Below are 21,115 nucleotides of genomic sequence, written 5' to 3' on the forward strand. Positions count from 1 at the left end.
ACTTTAAAAAAAAATAAAACTGTACTGGTTTTAATAGCGAATTTGCACAGCCTACTGTTTAAATAGATAATCTGCACAGCCTACCTCGTTAGTGAGCCCGCCCCTGTCCATCCCGGCTGAGTGCTGTTGTGTGGAGGGCGGGGCAGAGTGTATCACAGGGCATTAGAGCATCACTTCCGGTCTAGTGGGCAGAGGAGGTTCTTTCCACCTGCTCCCCTACAAGAGACTGATGTGAATGCGGCCGCGCAGAGACACTCCGGTGCGCTAGATACTGTGATTGCTGCGTGTTTTTTAACTTTTTTTAAAAATACAAACTGTACTAGTTTTAATAGCGAATTTGCACAGCCTATTGTTTAAATAGATAATCTGCACAGCCTACCTCCTTAGTGAGCCCGCCCCGGTCCATCTCGGCTGATTGCCGTTGTGTGGAGGGCGGGGCAGAGCGTGTCACAGGGCATTAGAGTATCCCTTCCGGTCTAGTGAGCAGAGGAGGAGCTTCCCTCCTGCTCCCCTACAAGAGCCCTGTGTGAAACCGGCCGCGCAGAGACACTCCAGTGAGACTGCTGAGTGTGCGCGTTAGATGCTGTTATTGAAGCATGTTTTTTAACTTTTAAAAAAAAATACAAATTGTACTGGTTTTAATAGCCAATTTGCACAGTCTACTGTTTAAATAGATAATCTGCACAGCCTACCTCGTTAGTGAGCCCGCCCTGGTCCATCCCGGCTGAGTGTTGTTGTGTGGAGGGCAGGGCAGAGCATATCATAGGGCATTAGAGCATCCCTTCCTGTCTAGTGGGCAGAGGAGGATCTTCCCGCCTGCTCCCCTAGAAGAGACCAATGTGTATGCGGACGGGTGCAGTGAACGCGCACAGTGGGCGAGGCTCCAAAGGCAAGCCCGTCTGCACCTGACCGGGCCCAGGTGCCAGAATCCCTGGTTCTGCGGGGGCACAAGACAGGATCAAGTACTCAGCTGAGGAGCTACTTAAATTGTCAAAACCCAAAGGCACAGCATGCAGGCATAAAATCAATGTAGATAGCATGGCACGAATATACAGGCATGGCAATATGGCACTTATGTTTAAAACACAAAACACCAAGGAGGGCAAGCTACATTTTGCTTTCCTAAACTGCAGGTCATTGGCCAAATACAAGCATGAGATCCACAACTTATTAAGGGAAAGATCACTGGATGCTCTATTTCTGACCAAGACATGGCTTAACGAGAACTCTACCCCAGATGTACTAGATGCAATCCCGAACGAGTATATGCTAGTAAGGCAAGATAAGGAAGGCCAAATAGGTGGTGGGATTGCTATAATCTATAAAGCCGCAATGAAGTGCGAAATCAAACAAGCAGGCCTAGACACTTGTGAGGCATTCCTATTTACCCTATCCTCGGTGGAGGATAACACCATAGCTGGCTTTATAATCTAACGTCCACCAGGCCGAACAACGCAGTTTATGGTGAGCCTGGAAGAGAAGGTAGTACACCCAGCTCTGAGATATAAACAAAATTCTGGTGCTAGGGGACCTAAATATAAATTTTGATGACAAGCAGAACCAAGAAATTTGTGCAGTATGCAAGGACCTGCTGACACTGAATCTAGCACAAAAAGTGGAAACACATACACACCAAGGGGGCCACATGTAAGACCCAATTTTCTCAACTTTTACTGAGACAGAGGTAGGAGCACCATGGCAAGTTCCTTGGTCGGATCTTTACCTAGTCCCTTGTACAGTGCCGTCCTACAGAAGGAAGCCACAACACCCAATGAAGGAAATTACAACTAGGAAGTGGAACAAATTTAATTCCTCCTCCTTCACCCAAGTTCTCAGGGAGAAGAATCTCATGCCAGATAAAGACATTAAATTAGCCAATAATCAATTGAATACATGGATTACCAAGGCACTAGATAAGATAGCACCATTGAGCACTAGAATCCCTAAGAGACAAAACACAACAGCACAAGGTTTAATGATGAACTGATAAAGGGCAAATAAAGGTGTAAAAAACTGGAAATCAAGAAAATCAGATGTGAATTTTATACGGACAAAATAGAAAGTGCCAGTAATTTCCACAAAGAAATGTTCCCAATTTTGAAGTCTCTCAAAACACATGAAGAGAGAAAGGGCATACCAACCACCATAGAGAGCTGTAATAAGGTGGCAGAATATTTTGCGAATAAAGTAACAAAAATATACCACACCTTCCCAATAGAAGTGTGGCAGGGAACCAACTCAGCCTGTGTAAATCATAAGAACTTTGCAGGAGTAACTCTGGATGAATTTAAGACCCAGGAAATAGAAGAACTCAAAGCCACAGCAAAAGGAATAAAATCAGGGTCTCCTTTAGACGCAGCTCGAGAGAGAGAGTAATGGAGGGGGCAGACGCGATCTAGTGGTACATCGCGGAGCTCTTCCTATGCTCCTATCTGACTGGTATGGACCCTACCAAATGGAAACAGGCCATTGTCAGACCACTCAAAAAGAAACCTTCGTTAGAACACAAGGTATTAGAAAATCTACGCCCTATCTCATTATTACCGTTTGTGGCCAAGATTGCAGAGAAAATCACCAATAAACCGCTGGTGGACCACATCAATACGAATGACTTACTGCACCCATCTCAGTCAGGTTTTGGAATGGCGCACTCCATGGAGTCAGCTCTACTTATGGCCACAGAAACTCTCAGAAAATATGCAGACGTAGGGCAAATGGCCGCACTGATCCTGCTGGATCTCAGTGCGGTAATTGACACCGTTTCGCACATATTGCTTCTCATAAGACTAGAGGCATGTGGCATCAGGCGGAACGCTCTGAAGTGGATGACATTGTTTCTCTCAGAACGGAGCTTCCAAGTTGCGCAACAGACACACCTATCCGGGAGCTTTCATCTTCCCCAGGGGCTTCCACAGGGATCAATTTTGAGTCCCACTCTCTTCAATCTGTATCTGGGTCCACTGGCAGAACGAGTGGAGAAACATAAGGTGTTGATCGTGCCTTACGCGGATCACACGCAGTTAATTGTACTGCTGTCCCAAGATAAAGATAAGGCAGCACTCCGCTTCTCCAAATGTTTAGAAGAGGTGGCAGATTGGATGTCAAACCATTGCCTCAAGTTAAACGGGAATAAGACAGAGGTAATGGTGGTAGGCAAGACGCCAACCATATGGTCTTCAGCATGGTGGCCGGAATCACTGGGCCAATTCCCAACCCTAAAAACAGAAGTGAAAAACCTCTGAATCTGGTTTGACTCTGAGTTGACATTTGATTATCAGAGAAAACAGGGAAATGCTAAGGGGCCATGAAAACCTTGAGGAAAGTCATTGATCTGTTACCATCCAATGCCAGAAAAACCATAGTACATGCAGTAAATACCTCCCAACTGGACTATGGGAATGTACTATATCTGGGCACTTCAAAAAAAGGTCTATCCAAATTTCAGAAGGTACAAAATGCGGCGGCGCGTTTAGTACTCAGCCTTCCAAGAAGAGCTAACACGAAGAAATCCCTAACAGCAATGCACTAGTTGCCAGTGGAAAAGAGAGTTGTGTTTAAGGCAATGTGCCACTGTCACCGCATTCTATTAAAGAATGGCCCAAGATACCTGCAACCACTACTAACCCAATACATCCCAGGACGCAGCTTAAGATCTATGGGAAAGGCACAGGTGACAGTTCCAAAAATATTCAGAGCAAGAATGGAGGCTCACTCTTTCAGGTACCTAGCAGCAAAAATCCAGAACAGAATGCCAATTGCCCTAAGAACTGAACCAAGCAAAAGTAGATTTCGTAGACAGCTGAAGACATGGCTGTTTGTAAAAACTGAACAAAATGAAGCTCGACAGGTCTTGCAGCGTGCAGCAGCATTGTTCATTAGTGTGTCTCAGCGCGGGGACACACTGGGCGGTGTAACCATGCGCTCTACAATTGAATAAATAAATACATAAATATGATTTAAATGAGAAAAATCGAAATCAGAAACAAGAATGAATCACAGTAACCTACAAAACTCTGACCAGTTAAACTTTCAAGCCAAAAAAGAAAATTGTTATTACAGAGTCCCTACAGCTCTGCATGGAGCACCTTACTCCACACAGCCCAATACAGACAAATAATCAATAGCTTTGAGTTCTCAATTCAATCTCACAACAAAATAATCTTGAAATGGGATTGCAAACACGAATAGTGCATCAACACAACAGTAGTAAACCCACCAATTGAACCCACAATCATAATTACATATACAAAAAACTCCACACAGAAACAGAAATCCATCATCACAAACTCATACTACAATGCACATTCACAAACTACATTTTCTCCCTATTCATACTTACACTACAAATGTGTTGAAGAATGCACAGCCAATACAACTGGTCACTACTCAGGAGGTTCTTACCCTGAAAATTTGGCACATTTCCAAAATCTCTTTTCAAATTTTGATTTAAGCTTTAAGAACTCAGATACTATGAAAACCATTTGGGACCCCTTGAAGCGGAGGTGCTCCTATGCTAACCATCTTCTGCTACCACATTTTATGGGAGTCAAACCCCAATAATTGTTTGAACCCCCAATATCTTATGCACCCCTTTACATTAGGCAGTTCTGCTCCACGATTTCTTGTTTATCTATCATTTAGACAAGTAGAAATCTAAACAGAAGCTACGACATTTCAATAACCGAGTTATAGATTGTTATAAATGGGATTCGGGTTAGCTGAGACTTGCGCCAGAGCGAGGTAGAAACCACCACTCTAGTCAGGATAAGGGAGTTACACTCCTAAAATAACCCCTGCTGACCCCCTTGGTAGCTTGGCAGCCTTGTTTATCCTAGAGGCAGTGTGTAAAGCGTTTGCACATAACAAACAGTAATACCGTGTATGTACTACAGAAGGACACCACACCAGAAAAATAGCCAATATATTTATATACTTTTAGGAAAAGACCAAATACAATAAAAATCCACAATACTATACTTAAAAATCTGCTGTTATCAAAATATTTTACAAACACAGTTCCTTGATGTCGATAGCTCCGTCTGGTGCTGCGGTGCATAGCTCCTTCTGGTGCTGCAGTGCAAAGTGCAGCGGTGCAGTGGGCGGTGCCCTTAGGTCTCTGTGCGAGCAGCGGCTCGGTGGTGACATCAGATGGCATTGTCGGTGAGACCAGGGTCACGGTGAGAGATCACGGTGCTAGCAGGTCACGGTGCAAGCAGCGCGCTGTCGTCGGCTGATGAATGGGAGTTGATGGCACCAGCTTCGGTAGGCCAAGGCTGGGTGTGGGATGAGGGCGGTGTGTCGTGTGACTTACGAGTGGTGCCCTCGAAACATGGTGCAAGCTGCGGCGTAGACTTCGGCGTGGAGCGGTGGCGTCAGGGAGGCCAAGGCGTCCCCATGAAGCCAGGCGGTGCAGAGCGCGGTGCCCACAGGTCGCAGAGCGAGCAGCGGCTCGATGGCGGCATCAACAGGTGTCATCAGTGAGACCGGGGTCGCAGTGCGGCGTTGCGGATTTGCTCTCTGCGTGGCTAAAGCTTTGGCAGGAGGCGCTGCTGAATGCGGTGCCTACAGGTCGCGGTGCAAGCAGCGGCTCGGTTACAGCGTCAACAGGTGTCATCGGTGAGACCAAGATTGCGGTGCGGCCTTGCGGCGGTGCCTTCTGCGGTGTCTTCAGGACAAGGAGCGGCAGCGGCGTCGTAGACGTCATCGAGTTGTTTTTTACTCTGTTTGCAGCACAAAACACACAGTTCCCAGTGCTGCGGGCAGAAGAGCTTGAAGTCTTTGTGGTTCCTTAGACTTCGTGACCAGGGGGCTAGCTCTATCTCAAGCCCTAGGAGAGACTCACAAATTAGGTTGCAGTAAGTCCAGTCCAGGTCTTTTACTGCCCAAGACAGAAGCAGCCATTTTAGGTCAGCCCGCAAAGGACCCAGCAAAAGCAGTTGCTCCTTTTTGCAGCTTCTCCAGCTCTTCTTTTTGGCAGTCTTCTTGTCTCAGATGAGTTCTCAAGTTCAGGGGTCTGGGCCCCAGTACTTGTACACAAAAATCCTTTGATCTTTCAGGCAGAGGGTATCTGTGTCCTGCCAGAACCAGTCCGGCCTCCTCTGGTGTGATTTCCTGGCAGGAGTTGGACGGCATTGTCAGAGGCAGACCGGCCCCTTTGAGGTGTAAGGAAATCTCCCCCTTCTTCCCCATTGCAGCCCAGGTCTATTTAGCCCCTTGCTGGCCTACCTAGACTATCAGGAGCCACACCCGCTCCCCAGCCTTCTGTCATCCAAAAACCCAGACAGGCAATCCACATTTAGGCAGAGGCACACAGGACGGGCGAGCAAAATAATACCCACTTTCTAAAAGTGACCTTTATGAACTCAGAATGAAAAGGGCACCCTCGCTTAAAGCTGTATCTTTAGATTTTGAATTCAGGAAAACTAAACTTAATTTCCTTACCTCCTTCCCCGGGCCTGTTGGCTTTATTAGATGTTATAAACGAATGGCCCGATCGATCCCAAGGGGGAAGGGGTAACCTTACAATAGTGAAGAGCGAATTCGGCTGTATTCACTTTCAGTCTTATGAGTCAAAAAGACCCATCCACTATGCACTGTTGCTGGGGTGGATTACCATAAAAACTTTTTAATGATAATTAAACCTCTATGACATGGCTTCAACCAATGCAATAGTAGTCGAAACTTGTACACTTGTGGTATACAAAATTTTCAAAATCTTGTAAATCAGCTTTTTACATTTGAAGTTCACTCATGAAATCACAAAGTGACGAGATTAACAAAAATAAACAAAAACAAATGTATTTGTATACACTTGGTCTTCATTCCAGAAGCTGTTCTTTCATCCTTTCAAATTAGCCCTATGCATTTCAGGCCGAATGGGCCCTTCCTCTGGGGCCTTGAATCTAGAAAACAATTAATTGCACATTTTTCATAATATATTCTAATTTATCATAAAAGAACACATACTTACATTCATCTTGGGAACACAAAGGCATTGTATTAATGCAAGGTGAGATCAAAATGAATAAACAACTTTCCCTTATAACAGCATGCTATGTGAACTCATTTAACTGAAACCATAATAACATAAAAAAACGGTGCTCAAAATAAGCAAAATTAACCACACCTAGTCCAACCAGGACCAACAACCGCCACCTCCTCTACACTCCTCTTAATACTTACGGAGAAAGCCAAAAGCTTCCAATCACTGCAAAAAAATAATAAAAATACCACCGTACGTCATATCAAGTCACAAGGCATTACACATTATCCATCCGACGCTTATGTTATGTTATATGTCATATTAAAGTTTATAGAGCGCTCAAATCACCCTGGGGCATCACGGCGCTATCTAGGCAGAAGTACATCGTTGGGGAAGACCTGCAAGTAAATCCAGCCAAGTTACTAGAACAAGTATGCTTTCAGTTGTTTCCTGAAAACATTATAGCTTGACATTTTTCGTAGTTCTTTCGGCAGTTGGTTCCAATACCTTGGTGCTAGAAAGAAAACGGCTCTACCTCCAGTACGGGCCAGCCGAATTTGGGGAATCTGTAAGAGATTATGGGCACTAGATCTAAGATTCCTACAAGGTGAGTATTTCTGTAATTTTTTCCACAATTACAGAGGGCTTCTTTCATTCATCGCATTGTACGCAGACAGCCAATCTTAAAGAAGGGCCTTTTCTTTACTGCTAGCCAATGCAGTTCCCTTACAGGGGGCCTGAGGGTGAACCTGCCGGTTGATTTAAAATTATTCTGGCTGCAGTAGCTTGAACAACTTGAAGTTTAGCCAGTTGTGTCTCTCCACCTTCCGCCAGTGGGGCGTTCCTGTAGTCCAGACTCCTGGGAGTTCTCTTCATTAAGGCGAAGAACCTGGACAGACCATCTGCATTGGCGTGTTCTGTGCCAAGACGGTGTTCCACCGTAAAGTTCATTACCTGTAGGGAGATGAACCACCTCAGCAGTTTTGGATTCTTACCCCTCATTTGCATCAACCATCTGAGGGGCCTGTGGTCGGTCTGAACCCAGAAGTGAGTCCCAAACAGGTATGATCTCAGCTTCTTCAGCGCCCAGACCACAGCGAAAGCTTCCTTTACTATGGCACTCCACCTCTGTTCGCTGGGAAGTAGCCTCCGGCTAAGGAAGACTACAGGCTGGTCTAGGCCCTCTCCGTTTAGTTATGAGAACACCGCTCCCACTCCATGCTCCATCGGTCTGCATGACAAATTCCTTGGAGAAGTCGGGTGCCTTGAGCACGGGTGCCGTGCACATGGTGGCCTTCAGGGCATCAAAAGCCTTTTGGCAGGACTCAGTCCAGATCACCTTCTGTGGCTGCTTCTTGGAAGTCAGCTCAGTTAAGGGGGCAATAATGGTGCCATATCCCTTAACAAAACTCCTGTAGTACCCAGTGAGTCCCAAGAAGGCCCTCACCTCTGTCTGGGTCTTGGGTGGCTTCCAAGCCGGAATGGTGTCAATCTTGGTCTGTAGGGGCGCCACCTGGCCGCTCCCTACATGGTGTCCCAAGTACACCACCAGCCCCTGCTTGATCTGGTACTTACTGACCTTAATCGCGAGGCCATATGCAGTGCCTTCAACACTTCCCCGAGGTGCTGCAGGTGTTTGTCCCAACTGGAACTGAACACTGCAATGTTGTCCAGGTATGCATTGCTGAATTTCTCCAGTCTGGCCAATACCTAGTTGACCAACCTCTGAAAGGTGGCAGGAGCATTCTTCAAGCCGAAGGGCATCACACAGAACTGGTAATGTCCTTACAGGATTGAGAACGAGGATCTTTCCTTGGCCCCCTCGGTTAGAGCAATCTGCCAGTACCCCGACGTTAAATCAAACGTAGTTTGAAGTTTGAAGTTTAAAATATTTATAAAGCGCTCTGTGGCCAAACGGCTTCCTGGCGCTAGGAGATTAAGACAGTACCAACAGAGCAAGAGACCTGGGAGCAATTAGGATGGGAAAGCGGAGGAGAACAGGTGTGTTTTAAGGGCCTTATGGAAATGCAGGTAAATAGGGATAGACCTGATGGTCAAAGGGAGACTGTTCCAGAAGCGGGGGGCAAGGATGGAAAATCTAGTGCCACCTACTCTGGACTTACGAAAACGGGGAACGTACTAAGGAACTTGGCAGCTCCCAGCCGATCGATGATCTCATCAGCTCAGGGAATGGGGTGTGCATCAGTCCGAGTAACGGCATTGAGCCCCCGGCAGTCCACAAAGATCCGCAGTTCTGGGGTGGCACCGGGTGCCGTAGCCTTCGGGACCAAGACCACGAGGCTGGCCATTGGACTGCTGGATGACTCACCTACCCCTAACACCAACATCTTCAAGACCTCCTCTTTGATGCTGGCCTTGACCCAGTCAGCCAACCGGTAAATCTTATGTTTCGCCGGGGGGCAGTGACCGGTGTACAAGTCATGGGTACACCAGTGAGTAACACCTGGGGTCAAGGAGAACAGCGGGGCAAACTGACCCAACAACTGGCAACACTTGCTCTGTTGCTCAGCCGTCTGGGTCGGGAGAAGATTACACCAACCACCGATCCATCCCCCTCTTGGGCAGACAGGATGTCCGTGAGAGGCTCACTCCCTGCTTCCTCCCCGTCGTCCATCGCCAAGAGCATGCTCACTTTGGATCTCTCGAAGTGGGCTTGATGCGGTTCACATGGAGGACCCGTAAAGGGTTCCGGGGAGCCTGCAAATCCACCAGGTAGGTGACTTCACTTTTGCGCTCCACCTCCTCAAAGGGCCCAGTCCACTTGTCCTTCAAGGCACAAGGTTCTACTGGAACCTTAACCCACACTTTTTGCCCAGGTTGAAACTCGACCAGAGTGGCATTCAGGTCATACCACTTCTTCATTTCTTCCTGGCTGGCCATGAGGTTCGCCTGAGCGAGTTTCCTGAAGCGGGCAGTTTGGTTTCGGAAGGCCAGCATGTAGCTAAACACATCCTGGGGCGTCTTCCTGGGAGCGGCCTCCCAGTCTTCCTCCACCAAGCTTAGAGGCCCTCGCACTGCGTGACCGTACGGAAGCTCAAAGGGACTGAACCTGAGAGACTTCTGGGGTACCTCCCGGTACGCAAAGAGAAGGCACGGTAAGAGGACATCCCACTTACGCCTCATGGGTTCGGTGAGGCCCTTGATCATGCCCTTCAAGGTCTGGTTGAACCTTTCTACCAGATCGTTACCTTGGGGATGGTAAGGGGTGGTGAACTTGTAAGTAACACCACACTCCTTCCACAGGGATGTCATATACTTCAGTATGAAATTGGTCTCGATGTGAGAAACCACCACTCTGGGGAACCTCACACGGGAAAAGATCCCCATTAACGCCCGGCCACCACTGGTGCCGTAATTGCCTGGGGTGGATTGCCTCTGGATACCGGGTGGCATGGTCATCCAAGACGAGGATGTACCTGTTGCCCATGGCTGTCTTGGGATCCAGTGGCCCCGCAATGTCCATCCCTACCCTCTCGAAGGGTGTCCTAACAAAGGGGAACGGTTGGAGAGGAGCTTTGACCTTCCTCCCACTCTTGCCACTTGCCTGGCAAGTTTGGCAAGACCGACAAGGCACATCCAGCTGCCTTCGAATTTGGGGCCAGAGGAAGTGGGTGACAAGCCTGTCAAAGATCTTGTCCTGCCCCTGCCAAAGGCACGTCATGAGCTAGACCCAGTAGGAAGGTCCGGTAGCACTGGGGTATCATCAGCGCACGGCCGGACCCAGGTCCTGCGACCTTAGGCTCGCTGTACAGGAGATCATTTTCCCAGTAGATCCAATGTGGCCCGACTGATCACCAGTCGCCTGGGCTGTGGCCTGCCGCCTCAGACCCTACAGAGAAGGACACTCTTTCTGCTCCTGGCACAACTCCTTCCTGGTGAACCCCCTTCTTGCTGCCAATGGGTCAGCTCAGAGATGTCCCCCAGTTTAGCTACTTGTTCTCCTGTAGGTACCGGGGCGTCCCTCTCAAGGTCCACCTCCTCCAGGGCTGTGGGAGCTTTGGGGGCTGGTTTCCGGTACCCCCGGCCCTTTCTCTTGGCAGGGACCAGGGCCACTGTTTCAGGCTCCGGGTCCCTCTGTTCACCCTCTCTGGCCACCATGGACCAAGTGGACACGTATGCCCACTCTGGCAACCCAAGCATTTCCAAGTGGGACCTGAGCTCAACATCCTTCCACAAGGACTGCTCCAGGTCGTTACCGAGCAAACAATTGACAGGCATGGAAGGGCTCACGACTACCCTCAAAGGACGTGAGACCCCACCCACTTGAAGAGAACCTGCACCACCAGACACTGGCACTCTAAATCGTTGACTGCAATTACTTGTTGGAATGCCCCTAGGACTACCTGCTTCTTAGAGACCAGGTGACACCGAACTGAGGTCACAGTGGCTCCAGTATCCCTGAGAGCCTCTACCCTTTGCCCGTCGATGGTCACCCAGGTGCTGTATTGCTTTGTGTTAGGAGGCACCTGGTTTCCTGGGACCATCTCACTGTCCCCTAGTGACACGAGGGTTATTTCTGCGGGGTCCCCACCCTCCTGTGGGTACTCCTCCTCCTCCCCAAGCGCTATGCTAGCCAACACTTTGGAATGCCCACTGGTGGGTGGCTTGCACCCCCTTTGAGCACCTGGGGTCCCCCTTCATGTGCCCCACCTGGCCACATGCAAAACACCTGCGGGGGCCGGTCTCCTACTCTTCTTCTTGGCAGTCTCCTTGTCCCAGATGAGTTCTCAAGTTCAGGGGTCTGGGCCCCAGTACTTGTACACAAAAATCCTTTGGTTTTTCAGGCAGAGGGTGTCTGTGTCGGGATAGTACCCGTCCAGCCTACTCTGGGGTGTTTTCCTAGCAGGAGGCAGAGACGGCATTGTCAGAGGCAGACCGGCCCCTTTGAGGTGTAAGGAAATCTCCCCCCACTTCCCCCATCGCAGCCCAGGTCTATTCAGCCCCTTCCTGACCTACCTAGACTATCTGGAGCCACACCCGCTCCCCAGCCTTCTGTCATCCAAAACCCAGACAGGCAATCCACATTTAGGCAGAGGCACACAGGACGGCCGAGCAAAATAATACCCACTTTCTAATGGTTAGGTTAATTAAGGAGTGCTTCTCCACTGCCCAATTGTAGTGTATTCACTATCAGGACACACCACACACACACTCGGGCATGTCCTGACTTACACATACAATGCACCCTGCCCGTAGGGAACCTTGGGACTACCTTAGGGGCGTCTGACATGTAAGAAAAGGGAAGGTTCCGTGACGGGCCATTGTGGGCACAGGCTGCGTCAACATGGCAGTCGCAACTGCGCGCAGATACCTTTTTCCGTGCTACATGCGTGGATGGCGCAATTCGTGCTGCAGGCCCACGAGTAGCATTTGATTCACAAGCCCCGGCACTATGGGTGTACTGACATGCAAATCAAATATCCAATTGTGAAAACATAAATCCATAACATACTTTACCACAGGAGCTCCTGCACTTTACCACTGATCAGCAGTGCGAAAAGTGCACAGAAATGTTACTCCAGCAAAAATAGAGTCAAAACTGGGAGGGCAGAAAGCAAAAACTCAGGGGAAACACGCCAAAAGATGCCAAGTCTAACATAGATCAAAATTAAGTTTCAATTATTTATTGCAAAATTGAGAATATAAACAATACAGAAAAATGCATAGCTTGCCATGAACACTCAGATACAGAACACAGAACTATAACATCATAATAAAATCTCGATTTTTGGCAACTAAATCTCTCCAGAGTCTAAGTGTCAAACCCATAAAGAGTACTAACAGCATCCCAAGGGAGTCTCTAAACAATTGGACAGAGTCTCTGGAGTAAAATGAGAAATTGGCTCGACCTTCATAACCATGGGCTTTTTTATACAATCTATGTATGACAATTAGCAAAACTGCGGATTCAGCATGGTATGATCATGGTTAGATCACACTGGCAAATCAAAAACAACCTCGTAATAATTAACATATGTTAACATGACACCATTTCTTAAGGTAAGAGAAATCTTCTGCTTGCTTCCTCAGTCACTGCGCTCCAGAGACCTACAATAATATATGAAACATTTATTAAGTAATAGCTCATAGAATTATGTTCTTCTGCATGCCTGCATAAGAACTTGCAGCGGAAATTCTTCAAAATGATACTTCATGTACACATGGAAAGTTTAATTCACAATACATCTATTGAATACAATTGCCCTTTGTGTCATATCACAGGATGCTCTGTGAAAACTGTGTAGAGAGAAGACTGGCAGCGGGTCTCCGATTGGCATTAGGGGAATGTGCAAGAAAAAAATGAGCCGAACAAAATTTACATCCATTCTGTTAAAATAGAGTCTTGCATGAAAATATGGCCTAACTATATTACATTATTATTCATGCTTCTAACCAACTTTATAAAATATTTTCTAGTGTATTTGAATGAATGAATCTATTATGACCATCTGCATCATGAAAATCACTAATTAGCCAGAACCACTGCTTACCTGCCGTGAGGGGAACGGCTGCTGTACTTTCCTCCTGCCCTCACCTTTCTTCTGCTGTGCAGCGCGAGTGAGACGCCGTGAGGGGAACGGCCGCCGCGCTTGCACCGCCATTGAGCCTGCATCCACCGGGGGCCCAGACTACACCTCCCAGGTGCCCCGGCGGCTGAGTCGCGTCCCTGACGCCATCTCTGCGCCTGGAGGCGCATGAAAAGAGAAGAGCGCCGAGCGCTCTGAGGGACGCCAGAACCACTGCTTACCTGCCGTGAGGGGAACGGCTGCTGTACTTTCCTCCTGCCCTCACCTTTCTTCTGCTGTGCAGCGCGAGTGAGACGCCGTGAGGGGAACAGCCGCCGCGCTTGCACCGCCATTGAGCCTGCATCCACCGGGGGCCCAAACTACACCTCCCAGGTGCCCCGGCGGCTGAGTCGCGTCCCTGACGCCATCTCTGCGCCCGGAGGCGCATGAAAAGAGAGGAGCGCCGAGCGCTCTGAGGGACGCCAGAACCACTGCTTACCTGCCGTGAGGGGAACGGCTGCTGTACTTTCCTCCTGCCCTCACCTTTCTTCTGCTGTGCAGCGCGAGTGAGACGCCGTGAGGGGAACGGCCGCCGCGCTTGCACCGCCATTGAGCCTGCATCCACCGGGGGCCCAGACTACACCTCCCAGGTGCCCCGGCGGCTGAGTCGCGTCCCTGACGCCATCTCTTCGCCCGGAGGCGCATGAAAAGAGAGGAGCGCCGAGCGCTCTGAGGGACGCCAGAACCACTGCTTACCTGCCGTGAGGGGAACGGCTGCTGTACTTTCCTCCTGCCCTCACCTTTCTTCTGCTGTGCAGCGCGAGTGAGACGCCGTGAGGGGAACGGCCGCCGCGCTTGCACCGCCATTGAGCCTGCATCCACTGGGGGCACAGACTACACCTCCCAGGTGCCCCGGCGGCTGAGTCGCGTCCCTGAAGCCATCTCTGCGCCCGGAGGTGCATGAAAAGAGAGGAACGCCTCTCGCCCCGCGAGCCGCGCGCGGGAGCGCCCAGGCTAGGCCCGGGCAAAGAGCGGGCCCTCTGAGGCCCTCAGAGGTCAACAGTGGTCGGGCGGGCCACATCTCTAACGACCCTCCTCAAAGGTGAGACTCCTCTTGGCCAGTTGGCTGTAATCATGGCCAAACGTAATGCTGTTACCAAAACTATAAACACAGCCAATCAGGACGTTGAAAACTCTGTATCCCTAATTACGTCTTTTGAGGCATTATTAGACACTGCATTTAACGAGATTGTCGAAACTGAGAGGAGGTTCTCTATGGGTTCGTCTACCACTAACTTACCAGCTGTAACTGAAAATCATAATGGTAACATGCACATTTTTCCCGAAATAACTGTGGAGAAACAACAATCGGTTGCTGTAAATGTGCCAATAGTTGTTGAGGATGAAAATACTATCACCTACACAGTCTCAGTTGCAGTCCCGGACCTTACCCCTTTATCAACAACCACTGAGACCACAGGTGCTAAGCGCAAAAGAGGCCCAGCAAAATTACCATATAATAAAAGGAAGCAGCCCCCCAGGACTGTAAACCAACCAACACCTCAAAGTATGTGGAATAGGGGGAAGAAACAGAAACAACACATAGCTACCGAGCATGTTCAACCCCATCTGGATGATGTCGTTGTCATAAATAACGATGGTCTAAATTCAATGACTATTTCCACTCAGACGGATTCTTTCGCTGTAAATAGTTTGCATTCTAAATCTGAGGGAAATCTTATTGAGACCATTGCGGACACAATCTTTAAGCAACTTGAAGGTCAAATGATCAAACAATTTAATAACATTTTTAAGAGACTTGACAGACTGGAAAATTTAATTAAAAATGATGATGCCAAAAGAAAAGGGACAGTGTCACTGGATAAATTAAGAGGTGAACGTCTGCTAAAAGACCTGGAATCTACCACCCGTGCACTCACTAGCAGAAATCATACAACAAACGGCAATCTGCCGACAGAAAATAGGGTTAAGGTATCAGAAGCTGTGAATGGTCTGCCAACAACTGTGCCAACAATTGTGCCAACTGTGCCATATGCGGCGACCACCAGCTTAGGGAAAAGTAACTCCCCTGATCCTTTAAGTAAACTTCCATTGCCCTCTACTGTCAGTAGTGCACCTAAAAACAACCATAAAAGTAATTCCGCTATAGGTAAAACAACGCAGAATGCCCCTTCAAACCCAAACCAGCGCTACAATAAGACCTCACATGAAGACACCAGGCCTCTTAAACATCAAGGCCCTGCCTTACATTTACCACCTGAGGCGTGTCCTTACGTTTTAGTTCTGGCTGGGATTCCACCCCTCAGGGAAGGGCAAGGAGAGTCGTGGGTGCAATTGCACAATAAATGCATCGACTGGCTAACTAAGCACAAGGGGGTTGGCTATGATGTTTCTAACGAAATTATATCTACACGTCGAGTAACATGGGTTGGTCCTCTTTATAAAAACATTAATGGGGACTGCATCATAGTCAATTTTAGGAATCCTGGTACTGTGAAGTCTTTGTTAAGCAAGAACTTTGTCCATCATGGCCCATCTACTGTGGTGACTCCACTACCATTAAATTATTTTTATCGCCCCCCACACAGAATGATGCAGCCCCCACCTGTGTTTCCATTACAAAACAGGTTTTTACCACTCCACGATTTGGGTACACTGGATTGACTGTCTCCCACTATTGAAGTACCTGCTTCTACGTGTCCAGCTTCTGACTACACAGTGGAAACATCTTTTGAGGCACCCCCATTAACATCTGAAACCTTCCCATTCGAAACACCATGTGAATCACAGGGGCAAATCACAACTGTACTTTCTCTAACAACTGATCAGGTCCCTTGCTCGAGGCCCGATAATAACCTGTTAATACTCAGCTGGAACATTGCTGGCCTGAAGGCCAAGATGGAAATTACATCTTGGATGGACCGGGTCTCCTCCCACGATGTATTAATGTTCCAAGAAACCTGGTGTACCGATGACCTGTTATTCGAGGGGTATTGATGCCATAACATGACTGTCTTGGCCCCCCCCTTAGGCCGCCCCAGCGGGGGCCTTTCCATCTGGGTTAAAATATCTGCAGAAGTAAAAATTGATCTACTTCAAACTAACAGCCCAAGTTTCATGGCATTGGCATACATCAATAAGATAAGGCTATGTTTGATAAATTTTTATAATAATGATTTTTTGTCCCAACCAAATTGTAATTTTATTCTTTTATTTGAATTTATTGACGAAATCATGGATGGACAGAAATATGGGAAATTCGATGGCATTTGTATAGGAGGGGACTTTAATGCACATTTACACTCTAGAAATCCCCCCTGCAGAAGAGGTATAGAATTATCAAACCTCCTAGCAGGAAGAAAACTTGTAAATTGCATGGAGCATGCCGGTATGGAAACCAGCACTGCCCCGTTTCCCACCTTTATTGGTCATGGCAGTGGCACTACGATTGATTATGTATTTGTTTCATCTACTGTCGCCAATGTTTTAATGAATGCCGAGGTTGTGTGTAAAGTTTATAGTGACCATCTCCCAATTGTAATTCACATACTACTTCCGAGGGGCAAATGCCCACAAACTGAAATAGGCGCAAGGAACTTGGAAGTTTCAACTGACAAACTGAGGGTAGCGTGGAGGGGCGTGAACAACAGGGAAATTCTGGCAAAACTCATCAAAAAACACCCAGCCCTGATTGGAATCTGCCTCACCAGCGATGACCATGGGGGTAATAATATTATCAATTCATTTAGTGAACTCTGCTCTGCAATAAAAAGTGAGACCTCCAGACCTGCTTTGAGGACATCTGAGGTAACACCTAGATGGTTTGATGCCTCTTGCTCTAAAGCAAATAGGAAGTTAAGGGCCGCATTAAAATCTGAACCCAGAGATACACCTCAAATAAGGTTACTCAGAACAGAGTATAAATTCACCCTACGAAATAGAACTAATGAACTGGTTAAGACTCACTGGGATTCCTTGGCACGCTCGGCCGAATTGAAGGACACCACCGGGTTCTGGAGGGAGGTAAAGAACCTAAGATCTATAGGGTCGAATTTAACGGCAATTAGCTGTAACATCACTGGACCCACTTGGGTTGAACACTTTGCCAAAATTTACGCTACACCTGACAACCCTGCTTTAACCTCCCCCCCAATAAGCCCCCTTAACATCTCCGTGTCTGAGGTCGAGGATGCCATAGTTGAAAGTGCAGGAAATAAAGCGCCCGGCCCCGATGGGCTCTCAATTGACCAGCTAAAGTGTGAACTTAACTTTTGGGCCCCATTGTTATGTAATGTTTTTAATAACTTAACGAATGAACAATTACCAGAAACATGGTCTTGCAGTACCATCGTGCCAATTTTAAAAAAAGGTGACAGGCTGGACCCGGGGTGTTACCGTCCTATATCGTTAATCGATAATACCTTGAAAGTCTTGGGAAGGGTCATTTTTAAAAGGATTACATCTTGGGCGGAGGAGAGTAAGATTCTACACCCCAGCCAGCTTGGTTTTCGCAGTAATGTTGGCACGGTGGAACAATGCCTGAACTTGAGTTTGATCATGGCAAAATATAATATTGCTAAAAAAAATCCTTTATATTTTGGTTTTATGGACTTAAGTTCGGCTTTTGATTTTGTAAATCGTTCTCGTTTATGGTCCACTCTTTTAAATTATGGTTTGGATGATTATTTGGTGAACTTTTTAGCTTTTTTACATAGTGATCTTAGAGCTCGTGTGCGTATCAATCAATCTGGCGAAGTCTCGAACGATATCAACATTGGTAGGGGGGTCAGACAGGGATGTGTGCTGGCCCCCCTCCTTTTTATCCTTTATATCAATGATTTGAGCTCCTCTTTGAGTACCTTAACAAAAGATGTACCCTATGTAAATGGAGTCCCTATACCTACCCTCCTTTATGCTGATGATGCGGTCCTAATGGGCCGCACACCAAGGGCACTCCGTATTTTAACATCAGGCTTTGTCCATTTCATGGCAGACCTAGGTTTGACCACTAATTTAAAAAAATCATTTGTTATGAGCTGTGGCCCTAAAAAACATAAAATTGCTGAGATTAAATCAGGGTCAAATGTCTTGAAAAGTACTTGTACTTTTCCCTATCTGGGGTTGCTTTTTTCAAGCTCAGGTTCATGGCAACCACACGTTGCTTATGCCAGGAACAAGTTGGGTAAAGCTATAAATTGTGTCACTTCTTTGCGACAACCCTGATGTGATTACACCACTAGTAAAAATTTATCAAACCCAATGCATCCCAATTGGTACTTATGGCGCCGAGGTTTGGGGTTACACAAATTGTACCCATCTCCAAACCGAAGAAAACAGGTTCTGTCGGAAGGTGCTGGGAGGGGTCATTTGTTCACCTCAATATATATGTCACAACGAATTAAACATCTCATATATAGAAGACTTTGTAAAATCAAGACCAGCACTCTTTTGGCTAAAATTATGGATTAACCCGGCTGCCATTTTGACCCGTGATATAATTTTGGACTGCCTAAAATGTGACAGGGCACACTATATACCCTGGTTAAAAGCTGTTAAAGACTGCCTTGATAGCATAGGATATGGTCAATTGTTTACCTCACCTACTTTGATAAATCATTCCCACAAGACTACCATTCAAAGGGCATTGTATCATATGTATAGAGAAGAGCGGGAAAGGAAAAATCTGTCAAAGTGTACTGTAATAAAATACATGGGTTATTCTGATTTACAAATCAAACACCCAGGCCCTCCCGCCAGATATCTACGTTTACACCTTGGCAGATGGAACAGAAGCTTGCTGTTTCGCTTCCGTGACGGGAGCATAGTAAATCTGTTAAATTTTCCTTTGGGTTACAATAAACATCTAGAAACACTGTACTGTCCATGTAACCAAAATATGAAACAGAGCCTTTGCACTTTTTGTTTTTCTGCGGTTTTTATAAAAAAAATTCTGCTCATTATTTGATGTCTTACTGTAGAAAACATAAGTTGACTTGCTTTAGAAAAGCACTGAGAACTTTTTTATCATTGGAATCTGATGAAGTAATATTCAGAGTGAGCTGTTTTCTTAAAGCGGCCGTTCGTTCACAAGCCACCTTATGTATTGACGTATAATATCTGCACACTATATTTCTATGCACTTTATTAATGCGCTCTTTGTACATTGGGTTTTATTCGCTCTTTTGCACATGACTGACGAGGATCAATTAAACATTGCTGCTATTTCCTCCATCCATCTTTTTATCTTTTTATCTCTGTTTGTTAGAAAACAGCTTTTAATTGTGTAAAATGTTGTTGTTTTTAAAATAGGAGGGACATTTTTGTGTGTTTATGTAAAATAAGATTAATTGGCTTATGCCTTTTTCTTTCCAGCTGTCATATTATCATTGTACTGTAATGTTTTTATAATTGCATTTGTATGCACTTTTATGGATGTTTTTATTCCGAATAAAGATCATTTGACTTGACTTGACTTGACTAATTAGCTCAGTAATTTGCCGCCTAAAATGGCACATATTAAGAAACTAACACAGTGGCACTGATAATAATTTGTGCTGAATGACAGATTATATATACAATTGTATAAATCTGGTGCTTTTCTCTCTCCCTTTTTTCCCATTTTCTTTACAGAGACCAACTTTTTTGATAAAATTTATCTCGCTTCCTTTGGGCCAGCTCATGCCCTGAAGCCAAAAACTACCAGTGGATTTTTACTGCTAGTTTTTAGGACTGTAGGCATATTATACTTAGAAACAGAGCATCTCCTAGTAGGGGCCATTAGAAGGTCCTGATGAGTAAGCAGTAGGGGACTGCTTACGAAACATGTAGACCAGGTAGCTAGCTAATTGCTCTACCTCAAAACCCCCTTCTTAACGTCCCCAGCTAGGGAAGTGAATAAATTGTTTTTTTCCACTAGCCAGGGGATTTGTAGTTCTTTTAATACCCACACATAAATAGGTCCCTACACTTCACTGACATCACCCACCTTGCACTGTCACACAGCCTCTGTCACCTTCAAAGTGCTCCCGCATAGTTTGTTAGGTCGTAGCATGCCCCGCCCCGTAGAGGGACGGGAAGACCCCAATGATGAAGCATGACACTAAAGGATTTTTTTAGTGTGTGAGGGGTATTTTAACAAGCACATTGTGCTCTCATCTTTACCCTCCGAAGAGAGAGTTTATCTTTTTCACCACCCACATGTTAAAACAAAAATTAAAAAATTTAAAACCACCACACATTGATAGAATCTCTTTGTTTATACGTATAAAAATGCTATACATAAATCATAAACGTGAAATTGTGTGTCTTTGGGGTTGGCTGGAATGGGTAACCATGCATCCCATGGATCTCTTTATTAAAATCCCATTTATAGGAATATAAATCAGGAAATGCCTTTTAAAACACCTTGGTAAGACCCCGCTGTTCCCAATGGATCTGTGTCCAAGTTGCTTTGTCAGTATCAACAATCCAAAGTTTATTGAGTCAATGGCTATGTAACAGACCTATCCTTGGCCTACAGCAGCTTAATCTGAATATGTTCCTATTCTCTTGTAGAATTATATGTGTAGAGCTATTCGATTGTTAC

Source organism: Lissotriton helveticus, chromosome 4_1 (genome assembly GCF_964261635.1).
Source record: "Lissotriton helveticus chromosome 4_1, aLisHel1.1, whole genome shotgun sequence".
Lineage (NCBI taxonomy): Eukaryota > Metazoa > Chordata > Amphibia > Caudata > Salamandridae > Lissotriton > Lissotriton helveticus.